The sequence below is a fragment of the Ictidomys tridecemlineatus genome, chromosome 8 (genome assembly GCF_052094955.1).
Source record: "Ictidomys tridecemlineatus isolate mIctTri1 chromosome 8, mIctTri1.hap1, whole genome shotgun sequence".
Lineage (NCBI taxonomy): Eukaryota > Metazoa > Chordata > Mammalia > Rodentia > Sciuridae > Ictidomys > Ictidomys tridecemlineatus.
This window is the reverse complement of record NC_135484.1, coordinates 109,407,733-109,426,586: the sequence shown is the minus strand read 5'-3', so window position 1 is coordinate 109,426,586 and position 18,854 is coordinate 109,407,733. Positions and strand designations below refer to the sequence as shown.

General features: G+C 38.7%; 1 protein-coding gene and 1 pseudogene across 24 annotated transcripts in view; one reads left to right on the top strand and one right to left on the bottom strand.

Annotated features, from left to right (window-relative positions):
• Nucleotides 1-18,854, bottom strand: part of Usp49 (ubiquitin specific peptidase 49) — a 91,816-nt gene that overhangs the window by 25,274 nt on the left and 47,688 nt on the right. The gene's annotated exons all lie outside the window — the stretch shown is intronic.
• Nucleotides 1,885-2,005, top strand: LOC120889400 (U4 spliceosomal RNA; annotated as a pseudogene).

The window sequence follows — 18,854 nt, the reverse complement described above, 5'->3', positions numbered from 1 at the left end:
CAACCTCCAGAGTCGCTGGAATGAAAGGCATGCGCCACCACACCTGATCAATGTCAGACTTCTGAGGGATCATTTAATTCAATGCTAATTCCAAGGGGCCAGCTTACTAGTCCTCCAGTAAAGAAAATATGGCATCAAGCTGGTCCAGATCCAATCTGGACTTTAATGGAAAGGCAGAGGCTGGACTATTAAGGTGATGATGTCAGTAAGAAATAAGGAATTGTACTGCAAGTGAGGCAGGAAGATTACAAGTTTCAAATCAACCTCAGTAATTTAGCAAGGCACTAGGCAAACTAGTGAGACTTTGACTCAAAAAATAATAATGAGCTATGTGGTGGCACATGCCTATAATCCCAGCAACTCAAGAGGCTGAAGCAGGAGGATCGTGAGTTCAAAGCCAGTCTCAGCAATTTAGTGAAGCACTTAAGCAACTCATTGAGACCTTGTCTCTAAAAAAAAATGCAAAAAAGGGGGGGGGCTGGGGATGTGACTCAGTGGTTAAATGTTCCTGGGTTCAATCCACAGTACCAAAAACAAAAACAAAAAATAATAATAATAAAATAAAGGACTGGAAATATAGCTTAGTGGTAAAGCACCCCTGGGTTCATTCCCTAGTACTTGAATAATAAGGAATTGTCACTTTGTATTTGTACATTGCAATGACATATAGTGTCTTCAAAATAATAGTTAAGAGTTTGTACTCTGAAAATTAAATAAAAAAGAAAAATGTAGTGAAAACAAAATCCACCTGTTAAAATAACCAAAACCCTAAGTTCTGGTATCAACCAGATACCAGGGGTCTGAGTGACAAGAGTTCTGAGGACGCCCAAAGTGATCAAAGTGACCTAGACAGAATCTGACAGTTGAGGACATCAGTCTATGCTTGATCATGGACCGGAGATCAGCAGTAAAAGGGGGTGTCCTCTGAGCAAATTAGACTGCGTTCTTCCTCAGCAGGTCTCCAACTCATAAATAGACCCACTGGAGTCTGGTGATAGCCTATGAGGGCCTGAGAGCACTGGTCACTATAACGTCATCCAGAAGACTCCCTCTGCACTTATTCCTTGCACAGAAAACCAAAATTGATTTTCCACATAGCCCACCTTCAGGGAGAAAACACAATAACCACCAATTCAAGTACCAGTGTGCTTAACAGTTTTATTTATCATTGTAAATTAATCTTCACTCTGATGATTTGACCACATAAGTCACTTCCCAAGACAACTGGTCATTGTATCTTGTTCGCACAAAATTGAAGTTCTGGACCTTTAGAGTTAAGGTCTAGACCCTAGTTACGACTTCACCAGGGTAATGCCACCTGGGAGGGCTCTGGGTAAGAAGCTGGCATTTTCAGGGATAGGTAGCTCTCCATTCACGATCTCTACAAGTAAAAATACAGTTGGACAAAACCTGGCTGGGGCTAAATACTTTTCAGTATTTTTATAATTAACATGCATTATAAAAAGTCAAATCAACGGTCATTTATTGAACACTTACTACATCCAGGCACTGTTCTAATACTTAACATATATCATTCATTCCTCATGATAAGCTGATAAGGTAGTTATTTTAACCCTATTTAAAATAGAAAAGTGAACCCTATCCATGATTGCACAGCTGATACATGGCTAAGCTCTGACTTAGACTTAGAAACTCGATGTTAACTAAATGCGATCAACCACTATTAGAATTTAAATTTTTTTTTAAAAAAATTCATCTTCTTGACTACCAGAGCAGGATTGAACACCTTTTCAAGTATATATTGGCCATTCTCTTTTCTCTGCTGTGAACTGACATAACAAGCAAGCACTCACCATTGAACTTCCAATCACATAAAAACTTACCAGAACTAATATGAACTCAACTGCTTTGAAGCACTATCAAAGCTTTGTGCAGTGGCAGTATTGTGGCCAATGAGGTTTATCTGAGGCATGATTGTTGCTAATTGAACACTATCAATAGAAACATACTTAATAAGGTCAGAAACAAATAATAGGATTACCTATTCTAAGAGATGAACCAATCCTTTTTCTGGTTGGTCGATTTGTCTTTTTCTCATTAAATGATTACAGTTCTGTACATTTCTGGATGTAAGGCCTCTGACGCTTAGATGTGAGGTAAGTATCTGTGTATAAGTGTGTGGCTTGTCTGTTGTTTAGGGGGCCATGTTGTGCATAGGATTTATAGTTCATGCAATCATAGGGTGCATTTTATGATTTTATATTTTATGAAACCATTTCTTACCCCAAGATAATTAAGATATTCCCTTATAGTTTTTCCTAAAAGTTATATAGTTTGCACTGAGGTTGCTAACACATCTGTGTTGTTTTGCTTTTGTTTCCTATTCTACTAGCCTATTTGACTCACCATTTCCCACTGCTACAGGGTTCCATTACCAAAAAGACAAGTTAAGCCAATCTTGCTGGCTCATACCACCTCTTCCCCACCAATTCTTTTAAAGTAACTTTAGCCGTTTTTGTTTCTTTATCATACAAAACTTAAGGTAAACTTGTAAAATTATGTCCAAAAAATCCTTTTGCAAGTTTTGATTGGCATTGCATTGAATTTATAAACTTATTCAGGGGAAAACTGACCTCTTCATGGTAGTGAGTCTTCCCATCCATATCTATGTTTAGTATTTCCTGGACACCTTTTAAAGTTTTTGTGAATGGAATCTTTCGAAAATATAATTCACATTTACCAAATGGTTACTGCTAGTATGCCAAAATGTAATTCACTTTTATAATAGTTTGAATCATATGGAATTGCTGATATTTAATAATTTTGACCTAAAAATAATATCTCATATTATGCTCAAACATTTCTAATCCAATACTCAGGCAATCTTGCTGAACTGTTAATTGTTCTAATAATTTGTAGATTCTTTTGCATTTTCTGTGGGTGACCTCATAATCTTCAAGTACAGACAGCTTTCCTCTCTTTTCTATTTCTTTTTTCTTGTCTTCTGGCATTAGCTAGGAAATCTAGTTTGTTAGTAAACAATAAGGGTGATACAGTGGGTATCATCTCCTTATCTGAACTTTAGAGGTAATGGATCTACAGTTTTACCAGAAAGTATAATGTCTATCTAGGGGATTTTAGTTAACTTTAGGTTACAGAAGTTCTTTTTTATTTCTAGTTTGGATAAAAAAAATTAGACTAAATATTAAATTTCATCTAATATTTTATTTTGTACCTATTAAGAAAATCACACACTGGGGCTGGGGTTGTGGGTCAAAGGAAGAGTGCTTACCTAGTATGCATGAGGCACTGGGTTCTATTCTCAGCACCACATAAAAATAGAATAAAGGTATTGTGTCCACCTACAACTAAAAAATAAATGTTCAAAAAAGAAAATCATACAACTGTCCTTTTAAAATATGTTGGTTTATATCAGTGATAGATTTTTCTGAAGCTGAAAACTGCATATAATAAAAAAATGGTCTTGGTGTTTTATTTTCAAATATAATGTTATCTTCAGTCCGTTAATATTTAGGGTGGGGATATAACTCAGCTGGTAGAGTGCTTGCCTCGAATGCACAAGGCCCTGGATTCAATCCCCAGCACTAAAAAAAAAAAAAAAAAATTATATTTATATTTTAAGTTCATTTTCAGAAGTGAGATTAGTTTTTTCCTTTTCTTATATTGCCTTTCCCTGTTTTACTATTACACTAACTTCAAAAACTGAGATGGATGACTTTCCCTATCTCTATAGAATGTTCTGTTCCAAGGTTTACCTGTTCTAGAAAGACCTGAAAAATTTTACCTGCAAACCTGTCTCTTTTGGACATTCTATAAGATGGTTTTAGTGGTTAATGTAGCTAAATTCAAAGCAAGATCCAGGGCTGGGTATGCAGCTCAGTGGCGGAACCCTTGCCTAGCATTCCCAAGGCCCTGGGTTTAATCACCAGCACTACAAAAAAAAAAAAAAAAAAAGCAAAAAAAGACTCTCAAATCCAGTAATCATAGGTATAAGCCTTGGGAAAGTGTGTCTAGGTGATCCAGAAATGCAGAAATCCCACATTGGTTTATACTTTTGAAAACATTTCAGCCAGGTGCATACCTGTAATCCCAGTTGCTCATGAGGCTAAGGCAGGAGAATCTCAAATTCAAGGTCAATTTGGGCAACTTAGCAAGACTCTGTCTCAAAATAAAAAAGAATACAAAGGTTGGGGATGCTCAGTGGTGGAATGCCCCTAGGCACAATTCTTGGTACCACATTAAAGAATTTTGAAAAGAAAATATTCAAATAAATAGTATGCTACTATTAGAAAGAAGAACAATAATGGAGGAAACAATCAGATGTTCAAGCAATTAGAATTTAGGAAAGGGGTATGACCAGTACTACAGGACCCAGAGCTGAGACCTGGGGTACTCCTGGTACAGGGTGAGGGGCATGAAGAGCATGATAGGCCCCTCCACTAAGATCACTGGTTTTATTGCTGTAAAGAATGGTACCATCAGGGTTGGGGATTTAGCTCAGTGGCAGAGCGCTTGCCTAGCACGCACAAAGCCCTGGGTTTAGTCCTCAGCCCTGGGGGAGAAAAAAAGAGTGGTACCATCACTTTTGAAGTGAATGAATCATTTCCCTTCCCTACTAGTTTTCTTGGGCTTCTAAAGCCATAATTAATATTAACCACTTTCCACAACTACCACTTTCAATGGCTTGCTCATATGATAAAGTCCAAGTTTCTCAACCGGACTTTCAAAAGTATTCCAAACAATCTGACTCTGGACTAGCTTCTAATATTATCTCCACTTTTTTTTTTTTTTTAAATACAAACAACCAGACAGTCTGGTCTACTAATCAGAAGTCCCCAGATATATTTACCTCTTCGCCATGCTATCCATCCTCTTCTGTTCTAATCCTCAAAGCCCCATTTTTCTTTCTTTTTCTTTCCTTTTTCCCCCCCTTTACTTTTAGTACTTAGGAATGAACCCAGGAACCTTTTACCACTGAGCTACATGCCCAGCCCTTATTCTCTTTTATTTTGAGACAGCATCCTCCTAAGTTGCTCAGAGCCTGCTAAGTTTCTGAGATTGGCCTCAAACTTATGATCCTCCTGCCTTAGCCTCCTGAGTCATGGGATCACAAGCATGTGTCACATGCCTGGCAGGTTCATCATTTTCATAATGGTCTTTTCCTGCCCACTCTACCACACATGAATCTCTACCTCAAAGAATACCTCATTGCCCACAGCCCTCAGTTGTTCATCTGGTTTTCCAGCCATATTTCATATTTCTGCTTAAGGCAAAGGATATACCACTCACTGCCTTCCCAGGGATTTTGATATAAAGAACTAAAAATTCAATCCTAATTTTCCACTGAGCATCTTTTACTGATATTAGATGCCTATCTTGACTTCTAATCCTAGGTGGAGCCCCTTCTCTTTGATAAATAAACTGAAATGCTTTTGCATTATGCAGAGACAATTATCTTCTGAAATTCCGTGATTGCTCATTAACCTATTCTATCCCAGTTCCAGCTCCTTTGCCAGGTACCACAGCGGACTGTCATGCTTTCCTAGCTACACGAGAATATATGGGTAATTGCCTAAGTCCTAGTATAAACAAAACTGGCACATGCAGGCAAAAAGGTCAAACTTTCAAAAAGACTTGGCTTTTTAGACAACTGTACACGTGGTGTGTTGTTTGCAAAGACAGGAAAAAAAGCACATTAAAGATGCCATTTTTAATGGTTCCCAATATGTGTCATATTTAAATGAAGTTAGCTTTTTTTCAACCAGATACTCACTCTTATTATGGGGACTATGTTGTTCAAAGATACCAGCTTCCACTAGAGGGCATTTTTGGCAAAACTTTATCACTAGATATTAATTTAGTAAATAAATATTTACTGAGCACACACCTATGATGTAATAAGCACTTAGGCACAGAAGCCAGTCAGAACAGGATTAGGCAACACCACAAATCTCAATTAACTAAAATGATTGACAAATTTGATATCTTAAAAACATTAAATCTATCCAGGAGCTGTGGCACACGCCTGTAATCCCAGCAGCTCTGGAGGCTGAGGCAGGAGGATTGCAAGGTCAAAAACCAGCCTCAGTAATGGTGAGACGCTAAGCAACTCAGTGAGACCCTACCTCTAAATAAAATACAAAATAGGGCTGGGGATGTGACTCAGTGGTTGAGTGCTCCTGAGTTCAATCCCCAATACAAAATAAATAAATAAATAAATCTAATTCAATATTTCTTTAACTCTTTTGTGATTGAAGATCTTATAGTACTTCTAGCTGTTTTTCTGCCCTTTTTTGAGGAAGGTGCCTTTGACTTAAATTCCCATTAATAAAAAATTTAGACCTATAATTAGGGAATAAATTTTTGTTTATTTTCATTACATATATTTCTCCATTAATTCTCAATTAAAATAAATGATTAATAATTTGAGAATTATAATAGGTGATAAAATGTTTAAGCACTGACATGTAACCTTGCTCCAATAGCTTCCTGCATACTCTAAATAAGATTTTAGAAATGACTCTAGTTTGAAACCTAAAAAAGTATAAAATATTCCATGTGAAATTCCTACCCATAGTTCTCTTTGTTATGGGTCAGAATTCTCATACCTGCCACACATCACAGGTGTGAAATCTAGTTCAACAAAGGCAGAAGTGGACACAATTATCACAGTATGGGTGCAAGGGAAATGTAAGAAATAGTAGCAGGATTTCATTCCATATCCTTAATGGGCCAACTGGTGAAGAGTGGGCTGACAGTCCATATGTAAAATCCTGGTTATTACCTAAGCCCAGCTTATTTAGTGTATGATTCCAAGTGCAATGAATATAACTAACCTACTGAATGAACATCACAGCTTAGCAATACAATTGCACACTGTACAGTATTCATGGTCTACCTGCCTGATTGCGTGGCTTAGTGGGAGCTTAGTGCAGCTTGATGCCACTATGCAGCATCATGAAAAAGTATTGTTCTTCATATTGCTAGCCCAGGAAAATATGAATATTCAAAATTTGAAGCGTGGTTTCTACGTAATATGTAGAATATACTACGTAATATATAGAATATGTACTGTTTTCATACCATTGTAAAGTCAAAAAATCACAAGTTGAACCATCATAAGTTGAGGACCATCTGTACTTGAAACATTGTTTTTTTTTTCTTCCTGTTTCTTAGATATGACAGTAGAAATAGGGAAATAGTGGCAAAGGAAAGAAGAAAAATGGTGGTAATTCTTGAGGGTGATGCAACATTCTCACCCCAAACCACCACTAAGTCTTCAGTACAAGTTTCTGCCCACCATTATGGGGGCAATCCTTAGTTTAGAGAACACAGCTGACTACAGGGTTTCTGTGTCTTACATTTATTTAGTATTTTCCAAAATAGCAAAGGTGTAGTAATGCCTTTTGGATGGTAGATGATTAGATGAAACAATGACAAATATACATTTAGCATGCAAGGGAGGCTTTAGAGAACTTAAAGGAATGCTCATGCCGTTAACATTCTTATTATAAGATTCTAAAATGCAGTCATGAAAAACAACTTGATTGCAACTTAGTTTTGCTAGGTTACTCAAGTTTGGAAAATGGAAGGAACTGGGATGTAAACACAACTGTTGCTTTAAGAAACAAAGAAAGCAAGCTAAGGAAAGGTGGGTAAACAAAAACTAAACAGAATGGGAAGTGAGTAGGTGAGAAGGAAGTTAACAGAAGTAGACAGAGTAAGCTGGAGGGCAGCTAAGAAAGGAGACATTTCTTTTGGCTCATAGGGAATACTAAAAGTCTTTCTTTAGAAAGCAGTACTCAAAAGTCCTGAAATAAAGATACCTTGACCAATGGACACAATGTTTGTCCTGTTAAACAGGCAAACTACCACTCCCATCCCTGATCTCTCCATTTCTGTGATTGGCTCCATGACTCTACACTTACCATGGACTGAAAAGTTCTGTCTCATCTACTTTTTCATTCATTCATTCATTCATTCTTGCAGTACTGGGGATTGAACCACTGAGCTACATTCCCAGTCCTTTTTTTCAAAATATATTTTACTAATACATGAACACATTATCTTTATTTTGTTTGTTCTTATTTTATGTGGTGCTGAGGATCAAACCCAGTGCCTCACATGTGCAAGGAAAGCACTCTGCCACTGAGCCACAACTCCAGCCCCCCCGCCCGCTGCAGTCCTTTTTATTATTATTATTATTATTATTTTAAATTTGAGATAAGTTTTACTAAATTGCCACGGCTGGCCTTGAACTTGGGATCCTCCTATCTCGACTTGCCAAGTTGCTAGGATTATATGCATGTGCTACTATGTCCAGCTTTGCCTCATCCATTTTAAATGGAAAATAATTTCCACCCAATCTTACCCAAACACCCTCTACCAATAATAACTGCCTTCAAGGAGCTTACCATCTAGTGAGGTTTACCTTTTCTTCCACCCTGTGTTTAAAGTCCTATTCTGAGTTCATATTGCATTTACAGGTTGTTTGCTTACTTTTCATAATCTTTTAAATATTGATATCGGTCCTCCCATTCAGAAGGTAAGTTATTTCAGGGAAGCTACCATCTCCTCATATCTCCAAAGCCCACCAAAATGCTTTAAACATAAAAGCGTTAGAGGGAGTGCTAGCCAGACAATGTCGGACTAGGCAGCTACAGGTCCTTCCCCAAAGGAAGTACAGAGAAGGCCAGAACCATACCTCTTCCACTCTTTCTAGGGCCAATGGAATGCCTGATAGATATTAAAATTATTTACTAAAGAAGTAGCTGAAGGTGGTGTGAAGCCCTTGAGGATAGTATGAGCAAAGACAAGAGGACAAAAGGGTGTTGAAATCCTACCTCCACCACCCTACCCCACACTGGGCTTCTTCTCTTTGGACAAAAATAAGTAGACTGTGTATTCAATATGCTATCTATCTCACCTGACAGAGTACTGAACAGACAACCATCAGAGCTTGGAAGCCACTGAAAATAAGGAAAGCAGCACATCGACACTGCAGTTTTGCAGGCAGATGTCAGGGGGAGCAAAAGATCTGAAAAAAATCCTACAGCCATTAGCAGGGCTCATTAGTAAAGGTCTTCCTCTACATAAAGCCATCACACAAAGACCTGGGGAGGTACTTTAGCAAATGCCCAAATCCCAGCAAAAGATTACAAGATGTACAAGATATACAGGGAGAGACAGCTTAAAGCAACTAAATAAAACTCCAGAAACAGTTCCTAAAAAATGTAGATCTATGAACTGCCTGACAAAGAATAACTGTTTTAAAGATGCTCAATAAGCTAAAAGAGAATACAGATATTAAACTAAGTGAAATCAAGAAAACAATGCATAAACAAAACTAAAACTATTAAAAAGATGCAAACACAAACTCTGTGGTGGAAAAACACAATCATTGAAGCTAAAATTCATCAGAAGGGTTCAACCGCAGACTTGATTAGGTAAAAGCAAAAAGGAGCAAACCTGAAGACAGGTCATTTAAAACTGAGTCATTTAAAACTTCTATATTCAGAAGACCCAAGAAATTCCACCAGAAAACTTCTAGATCTAATAAATGAATTCAACAAAGTAGCAGGATATAAAATTAACATCGGCCAGGTTGGCGCATGCCTATAATCCCAGCAGCTTGGGAAGCTGAGGGAGGAAGATTGGCAGCCTCAGCAACTTAGTGAAACCCTAAGCAACTCAGTAAGATCCTGTCTCTAAATAATATAGAAAAGGGATGGGGATGTGGCTCAGTGGTTAAACACCCCTGGGTTCAATCCATGGAATAACAACAACAACAACAACAACAACAACACCCATAAATCAACTGCATTCCTATATATCAGTGATGAATCAACTGAAAGAGAAATTAGAAAAACTATCCCATTCACAATTGCCTCAAAGAAAATAAAATATTTCAAAATCAACCTAACAAGAGGTGAAAGACCTCTACAATGAAAACTAAAGAACACTAAAGAAAGAAATTGAAGACCTTAGAAGATGGAAAGATTTCTCATGCTTATGGATAGGCAGAACTAACACTGTCAAAATGGCCATATCCCCAAAAGCATTTTACAGATTTAATGCAATTCCTATTAAAATCCCAATGACATTCTTCATAGAAATAGAAAAAACAGTCATGAAATTAATTTGGAAAAATAAGAGACCCAGAATAGCCAAAGCAATCCTTAGCAAGAAAAGTAAAACAGGAGGCATCACAATATCTGACCTTAAATTATACTACAGAGCTACAGTATTAAAATGACATGAAGACCAATGGGACAAAATAGAAGACAAACACGGTTATCTCACACTAGACAAAGGTGTCAAAATATATATTGGAGAAAAGATAGCCTCTTCAACAAATGGTGCTGAATAACTGGAAATCCATATGTAATAAAATGAAAGTAAACCCCTATCTCTCACCCTGCTCAAAACTCAACTCAAAGTGGATCAAGGACTTAGGCACTAAAACAGAGACCTTGTGCCTATTAATAATAATAATAATAATAATAATAATAAAATAGGCCCAAATCTCCATGATGTCAGCTTAGGAACTGAATTTCTTAATAAGACTTCTTAAGCACAAGAAGTAAAAAATCAAGAATCAATAAATGGCATTTTATCAAACTAAAAAGCTTCTTCACAGCAAAGGAAACAATCAAGAACATGAAGAGAAAGCCTACAGAATGGGAGAAAATCTTTGTCACCTGCACCTCAAAGTATCAATCTCCAGGATATATAAAGAACTAAAAAAATTTAACAACAAAAAAACATATAACAAGACCTTAAAATTCATAATCTCAAGTGGAAGATAAAAGATAAACTCAGAGAATCTGGATGGAAAGATGATCTCAGGTACCAAGGCAACCACCAAAAGCCTAACTAAGAAGCCAGGCACAGTGGTACACACCTAACTGCAGATACTAGGGAGGCCAACTCAAGAGAATTTTAGGTTCAAGGGGAACTTAGTGAGACTGTCTTAAAATGAAATTTTAAAAGGGTTAGGGATGTAGTTCAGTAGGAGAGTGCCTGCCTAGCATGTACAAGTCCTGGATTTCATTCCAGCACCACACAAACATATACACACATACATGTGTGTGCACACACACACACAGAAACAGGGTAAGCTACAGTTCAACTGTCCAAATATGCTTCCAACCAATGAGATAATACTATTACTTGGGAATTCATTTGATCCCAAGATAACTTATCCTAACCCAAAACAGTCCAGATGAATCAGTTCCCTAACCACTAATCTCCAGACCAATAATTTTACTGGCCAGGATGAGATTGCTATTTGTTTTGTTTTGGGGAAACACTGGTTTTTTTATTAGGAGTTTATATCTCTCCAACATTCTTGGTGTAAAAATGTTCTTCTCTTCTGGTAAAGGTAAGTAGATGGTAGTTTAGATTGGTGAGTGTGTGCATGCACACATATGCATCTGTTTTCTTTTTCTTTATTTTTTGGTACTGGGGATTGAACCCAGGGGCACTTAACTATTGAGCCACATCCCCAGTCCTTCTTTCATATTTTGTTTTGAGCCAGGCAGGGTCTCGCTAAATTGCTTAGGGCCTTGCTAAATTGCTGAGGCTGGCTTTGAATTTGCAATCCTCCTGCCTCAGCCTTCCAAGTCGCTGGGATTACGGGTGTGCACCACTTCACCTGGCTACATAAGTGCATCTTTTGAAGATCCATGAAATCAAAAACATCAGGAAGCCACTGCTTCAGATCAAGTCCTCTTAAAACAAAGCCTTGGAGAGCCCTTTTACCTTATGGTTCTATGATTTTAAACATTAGAATTCTCTGGAAAAAAGCTTCTCATGATAACGTCTGGCATTGGTCTTAGGCTCTTCTGCTTAAGTTTTCTTTCTTTTTTTTTTTATAGTTGTAGGTGGACAACATGTCTTTTTTTTTTTTTGAGAGAGTGAGAGAGGAGAGAGAGAGAGAGAGAGAGAATTTTTTTAATATTTATTTTTTAGTTCTCGGCGGACACAACATCTTTGTTGGTATGTGGTGCTGAGGATTAAACCCGGGCCGCACGCATTCCAGGCGAGCGCGCTACAGCTTGAGCCACACCTCCAGCCCTACAATATGTCTTTATTTTACTTATTTTTATGTTGTGTTAAGGATCGAACCCAGGATCTCACAAATGGTAGGCAAGTGCTCTGCCACTGAGTTACATTCCTAGCCCCTTAAGTTTTCTTTTATATATTCTATTCCCTCATTAAAAGTACTTTTTAAAAAATCTATAACTTTTTTATATATACTTTTATTTCACTTATTTATTATGTGGTGCTGAGGCTCAAACCCAGGGTCTCGCACATATGAGGTGAGCTCTCTACCACTGAGCCACAACCCCAGCCCTAAAAGTACTTTTATTTATCATTTTCTGCTCTCTACAACTCAGTAAAATGTTAAGGCAGCAATTTTAAATCTCCCATTTACAAATAAACTGAGAAGCAGTTAAAAAGTCAAGCCAAGCTGCCTGGGTTGGAATTTCAGCTCTTTCTTTATAGTTGTATGTGACTGCAAAAGAGCTCTCTGGACCAATTTCCTCATCCATAAAACATAAACAAACACATTTCTACTATGCAGGTTTGTTGTAAGCATTAAATTAGTTAAGAAATAACAAAATGTTTAAAGTAATACCTGACACACAGAGCTGAAGAAATGACAGTTACTACACAATGATCATGACACTTCCTCCAAATAACAAGATGACACTGCTAACAAAGTTGCAAAGCTTGCTCCCTGCTGAGATTCTTCCAGCAAAGCCCCACAGACTCATTTCCCACTGGCTGAGTGCTATAGAGGTAACTACAGATCTTTCTGGGCAAATGATTGTTCTAGGCTATTATTAGTTACCTCTTCAAATAAAATCCAACCTCTTAAGAAGCTCCTACAACCTGCCCTGCCATTTAAATGTTATAGGTTTGTTTGTGATTTAAAATTACCTTCTTTCAGAACCCTTGTTAGCCTTCACAACTGAAAACTTGACACCTTTAAGGCTTTAAGAACTTGTAATATTAATAAGTTCTGACACTTCAGCAGCCTTTCTCTCAAGCATGCATTCTGAACTTCTCTGCTTTGCATTCCCAAGTAGCTTCTGGGTGGTAAGTTGAACAGAGATAAATCAAGCAGAATATGCCAAAGAAACACTTTGAAGACACACTATGATACAACTTCAAATGATGTAGCACCACTAGGAACCCAGAGAATCATGGCGGCGGATACTGAGGGTTCCTTGATGAGCACCTGGAGTATTTCTTTCTGAAGAGGGGATGGCAGCTTCTAACTGTGCCAAGCTCAGTATATGGAGTCTGCAGCTAAAATCACAGACCAGGGTGTGCAGCTGGTGAGGATCTGCTGGCTCCACAGCAATTGCCGGTCAGTGACTATCATCTTCAACTACAAAATCAGGTGGCTCTCTGCTCTGCATTCTTTAGCTCCTTATTTATCTTTGTGCTAAAGTGACAGTTGGACCTCAAGTCATATTAACTCATCTGCCCAGGAAAAAAAAAAATGGAAAGAACCATCCACATAGGGAAAACACACAAAGGGCTTAATAAAATTCGTACTGAGCCATCTGACCTGTAATCTCCTTTCATTGCTCTTTGTCCCTCACTATAGAAAGGTCTCTTACAATCTAAGAGTTAGAAAGGTAAGTTCACGAAGTCTGACAGCAGGAGTTTTGTTTTGCTTTTCCCTTGAGAATCCACTCCTCCTGCACAGGGCCTGTGGTTCAGGAGAAGCTGGCCTTGGAAATAGCACAGGGGTGGGTCCTGAGAAATCTCAACCAGTCTCTGCAGGATTCTCCCTAGCAATGGTCACTGGGTCAGCAGAGGACATAATGTGGCCTAGGCTTGCCAATCCGACAGAAGGTAAGGACACACTGTGAGGGAGAGTTGTCATCTCAGTGATGGTATCAATTGGCTGTCTTGTTCACATGAGTTAAGATTATTCTGGTTCTTTATGGGCTGAATAATTTTGTATCCTGAGTATTTTAAATATGACAAGACTGAGCATGTTTAAATCCCCCAAAGAATGTTAATTTTCTTATTTATTAAGCAATCAACCTGATTGGATTCAGGTCACAGTTCCAACCAACCTTCGATGGGTATAATTTAAATATCAGTTCCACATTCAAAACTTTGCAGAGCTGTTCCAATCTGTCTGGCATGAGCACTACCCAGTGGCCAGCCTAGGACCTGGGTTGTGACCTAACTCACATTTCAGTTCTCAAAGACTTAGAATCGGATTCATACATGTGCTGTTTAGGGATGAGCCCAAGATCATCAACAACTTTATGGGTCTCTTTTCCAAGGTTCTCATTCCATTTTCGCCCAAGTGCTTCGCTTCCCTAGGGCTCTCATTTCCTGATAGTCTAAAGGCTGGGGCTTTAGACTCTACAATATATTACAGGGGTAAGTGACAGGAGGACAGAAAAAGAAAAAAAAAGGTGGCAGGGGTTTGCCACACCCTTTTAGGATTCCAGCCTTTCTGCCATCACTGCCGACACCATCAGTGGAAGATCACACTGGGACCAGGACAGAGGAGTGGAAAAAACTGTTCAGAGTGGAAGTTTCTCCTATTTCTTCCTGATCATTGGAAGTCTCCTTTCCTACCCAAGTCAAAGCTAGGGGGATTATCCTGGAGCTGTGTCATGTCTTGCACTGACTTTCAGGTCTGGCTCCCTTAATTCCAGGCTGGAGGTGCTAAGCATAAAAGGAGAAATTCCTGACTGGATTGGTGGTACTTTAAGTCCTGGCCTTCTCTAATCTACCTGCTATTATTTACTTTTCAGGGTCCTTAAATTGCTGCTCTCTGCATTCTGTCCAGATATTGAGCTGTATTCAGGAGGAGAGGCTGAGCAAAATGTATTTTTTTCTGTCTTACCCAGAACTGGAATCCTCCAGGAGCAAATATTTTTAAATTAAAAATGTATTATTTTGTTTTATAAAATAGCAGAAAATCCACCCTGTGGTTCTTTGGGGTTTTTTTACAAATAGGGACTAAGCCAGGGGAGATCTATCTTTATTTTAAGACAAGGTGTTGCTCAATTGCTGAGGCTGCCCTTGATTTTACAATCCTCCTGCCTCAGCCTCCTGAAATGCTGTGATTATAGGCATGTGTCACTGTGCCTGGCTCCCCTGGAATTTCTTTTAGGATGAGGTTCAAGTAGGCTTTTAGGTTAAAAAGCAAAGTAATTTTGCTTACAGAAAATGTTAATTCTTCAGATATTACTAGAATGTGGTAAGAATCGTGAAAGTGGAACTGAAGTCTGAGAAATACTATTTTAAAGGGCAAAATTTTTCTTTCCTTTTTGGCTTTTTTTCCTCGTATGATACTAGAGCTAGAACTCAGGGGGGCTCTACTACTGAACCACATCCCCAGATCTTTTAATTTCTTTTTATTTTGAGACAGGGTCTCACTAAGTTGCCTAGGCTGGCCTCAAACTTGTGATGCTCCTGCCTCAGCTTCCCAAGTACCTGGGATTACAGGAATACACCACGACATCCAGCCAAATCCATTTCATTTTTAAAGCTATTTATCCATAGTTTTATTTTTATATTATTTATTATAAAATAATATTAATATATTATTTTAAATTATAAATTTGACATAAATTCCATATGAACCTGTTTATATTATTTGCTTTCTGATAAGTGTCATTGTTCTTCCCTGGTTAATATAATCTACAGAACACTGGTAAAAAGAATAGAGAAGGTCATTCAGGAACCTATAAACACAAGTTTTCCTCAAGAGGATAAGTCTGAGGGGCTTAGGAGAGACAGAAGTGGGCTAGAGGTGCAGCTTAGTGATGAAGTGTGTGCTTAACATTTGCAAGGCCCTGGGTTCACTCTTCTGCAAGAAAGGTAGGAAAGAAGGAGGGAGAGGAAGGAAAACAGAGGTGGAAGGGAGTATCACACACACCTGAGGCAGTAAATGAAAAGGATATGGAGTCAGAGGCATCCTCTTTTAGAAGTCTGCTCAACTTAGCCTAGAGTCTAAGGAATTCTTTCTTGGTCTTTCCGTAGCCTTCTTCACACCCAACATATGGCATGTCAAATTAAAATCCCTGGCTTCTTTTATCCACATGATTCTACTTTGAAGTCCTCTGAGACCTTGGAATAATGATTATGTCATTGTCATCTTTATAACCCAGGCATCATAGGGAGACCTATGAGACTCCAATGAATGGATGAATCTCCCAAAACCATGTTCAGTGCAGACACAGAGTCATAATGACTTCTCTTTCAGTAGAAGCAGCTGCTATACTCTTCAACCACGTTATGTCAACCAGGAATTTAGCACCATCTTAAAAACTGAGGATGAGGACAAAATGCAAATACTGTGTGTATGTAATGACACGAGCCGTGTGTTAGGGAGCAGTTTTCAGTATCCTAAGGGCTCCATCTAGCCTAGCACTGTTGGCCCATCACTCAGGCATCCTCCTGGTTACTGTATACTCAAGTCTGTCCCTAAACCCAAGGAAAATCCATTTTATGGTGAGAGACTTTCCACTTCATAATGGGTGTAATCAATATTACCTCTCCCCAAGGTTGTAATAAAAGAGAGATTTCCATGATAATGGGATCTAAGCTTGCCTGCTCCAGCTGCTTTATTTTCACCCATGAAGCCATAGTGTTAGAGACTCCTCTCTACCACCTCCCACATTCCATCAGGAACCAAATCCTATTGACTCTTCCTTATGAACCCTGGCTTTATTTCTATTGCATCTTTAGAAGGCCCAAGAAGGCCCTACTTGTTCAGACCCCCTTATCTCTGTGTACTCAGCACTCATCATCTTTCCCTTCCCTGACCCCCTGTCAGCCACACTGGCCACCTCACTGTTCCTGCAATACCCTGGCACTCTGGTGACCTGTGCAGTTCTGCTTCTTGTACCCCAACACTCATCCCCTCGCTCCCTCACTTCATTCAAAAGTGTCCTCAGATGTTGCCTTCTCAGTCAAGTCTTCCCCGGCCACCCTAGGTAAAACTGCTCCCACTCAACACATCTGTTAGTTAAGCCCCATCCTGATTTGTTTTCCTTCCTAGCAATTACCACTAAACATAGTATACACATCCTGAACTACTGTCCTTCCACTAGTCTAGAAGCTCTGTAAGGGCAAGGAGTTCTGTCTGTTTTGCATATAGCTAAAGGCCAAACACCTGGAACAGTATCTAGTTGAAGACAGCCTCAGTAATTATTTTCTAAAAGAATGAACAAAGCACCAGATGCAGTGGTGCACACATGTAATCCCAGCAGCTTGAGAGGCTGAGGCAGGAAGATCGTGAGTTCAAAGCCAGCATTAGCAAAAGCGAGGCGTTAAACAATTCAGTGAGACCCTGTTTCTAAATACAATACAAAATAGGGCTGGGGATGTGGCTCAGTGGCCAAGTGCCCTTGAGTTCTATCCCCAGTACCAAAAAAGAAGGAAGAAGGAAGAAGGAAGAAGGATGAAGATGAAGGAGGGGGAGGAGGAGGAAGAACAAAGCTCCCTCCCTCTCCATTGCTTCTAATGTAATTTTGGTTCCCATCAGCCCACATCACTGCAATAGCCTTTTAACAGGTCTTCTGCATTCAGCCTCAAACCAAATGTGTCATTCTCACTGCCTAGAGGATAAAGTCCAATTGCTGCATAATAGTTCATCAAGTCTTTCACATCCCATCCTACATACCTCTTAGCCCGACCCTTTTTCCTTACACCATGACAAGGCTCCAGCTATTAATTTTAGTCCCCCTATGGAATTACCCTCTTTTGTTTCTGGGCATTCCCAGAAAAGCTGCTTCCTCCGAAAGAATGCTTTCACTGTCCCTCTGACCTCTCACTCCTTCTTGTCTGACTCTTACTTACCCTTCCCATCTTAGTTGCTACCGCGGCAGTCAAGTGACATTTCATGGCTTAATGATCCTTCATTTGATGTACTGTCAGGTCAGCACCAGCCCAGTCCAACACCATTCACCTCACTTCATCTCATTACATTGGCACTATATCATCTCACATCATCACAAGAAAAACAAGTATAAAACGCCAGGAATGGTGGCACACACCTGTAATCCCAGCAGCTCAGGAGGTGGAGGCAGGATGATTGTGAGTTTAAAGCCAGCATTAGCAATTTAGCAAGGCGCTACACAACTAACTCAGTGAGACCTTGTCTCTAAATAAAATACAGAAATAGGGCTGGGGATGTGGCTCAGTGGTGGAGTGACCCTGAGTTCAATCCCTGGTACTCCACCCCCCCAAAAAAAGAATGAGTATAATACAATAAGGTATTTTGAGAGAAAACATATTCACATAATTTTTATTACAATATACTGTTAAAATTGTTTGATTTTATTATTGTTGTTGTTAATCTTCTACTATGCCTAATTTATAAATTAAATTTTATCATAGTTATGTATATATTCCCTAAACAATAGTTACTATTTACATAGCATTTATGTTGTATTAGGTATTACACGTAATTTAGAGATGGTTTATCAGATATGGAGGATATTTATAGGTTATATGCAAATACCACATCATATTATATAAAAAAGTTGCACATTCTTGGATTTTGATGTCTGCATGGAGGTCCTGGAACCACCTGAGGATACCTAGGAACAATTCTATACACAAGATTTAGTTCAGCACTAGCCATGGTTTCAGGCATCCACTGAGGGAGGTCCCTACAGATAAGAGGGGTACACACGTATTTATTGTGTGGAACAAAATGAGTTAATAACTTTCTACTATAGTCTCTTCTTCTGCAAATTACAAATATGTCTAAAATTCCTTTATATACCCCCAAAAGGGGAAAAAAAGGTACTCATAAAAACTGAGAAAGCAGGAAGAAGGAATGGAAAGAAGTTAGATAAGGAGCACCAAAATAC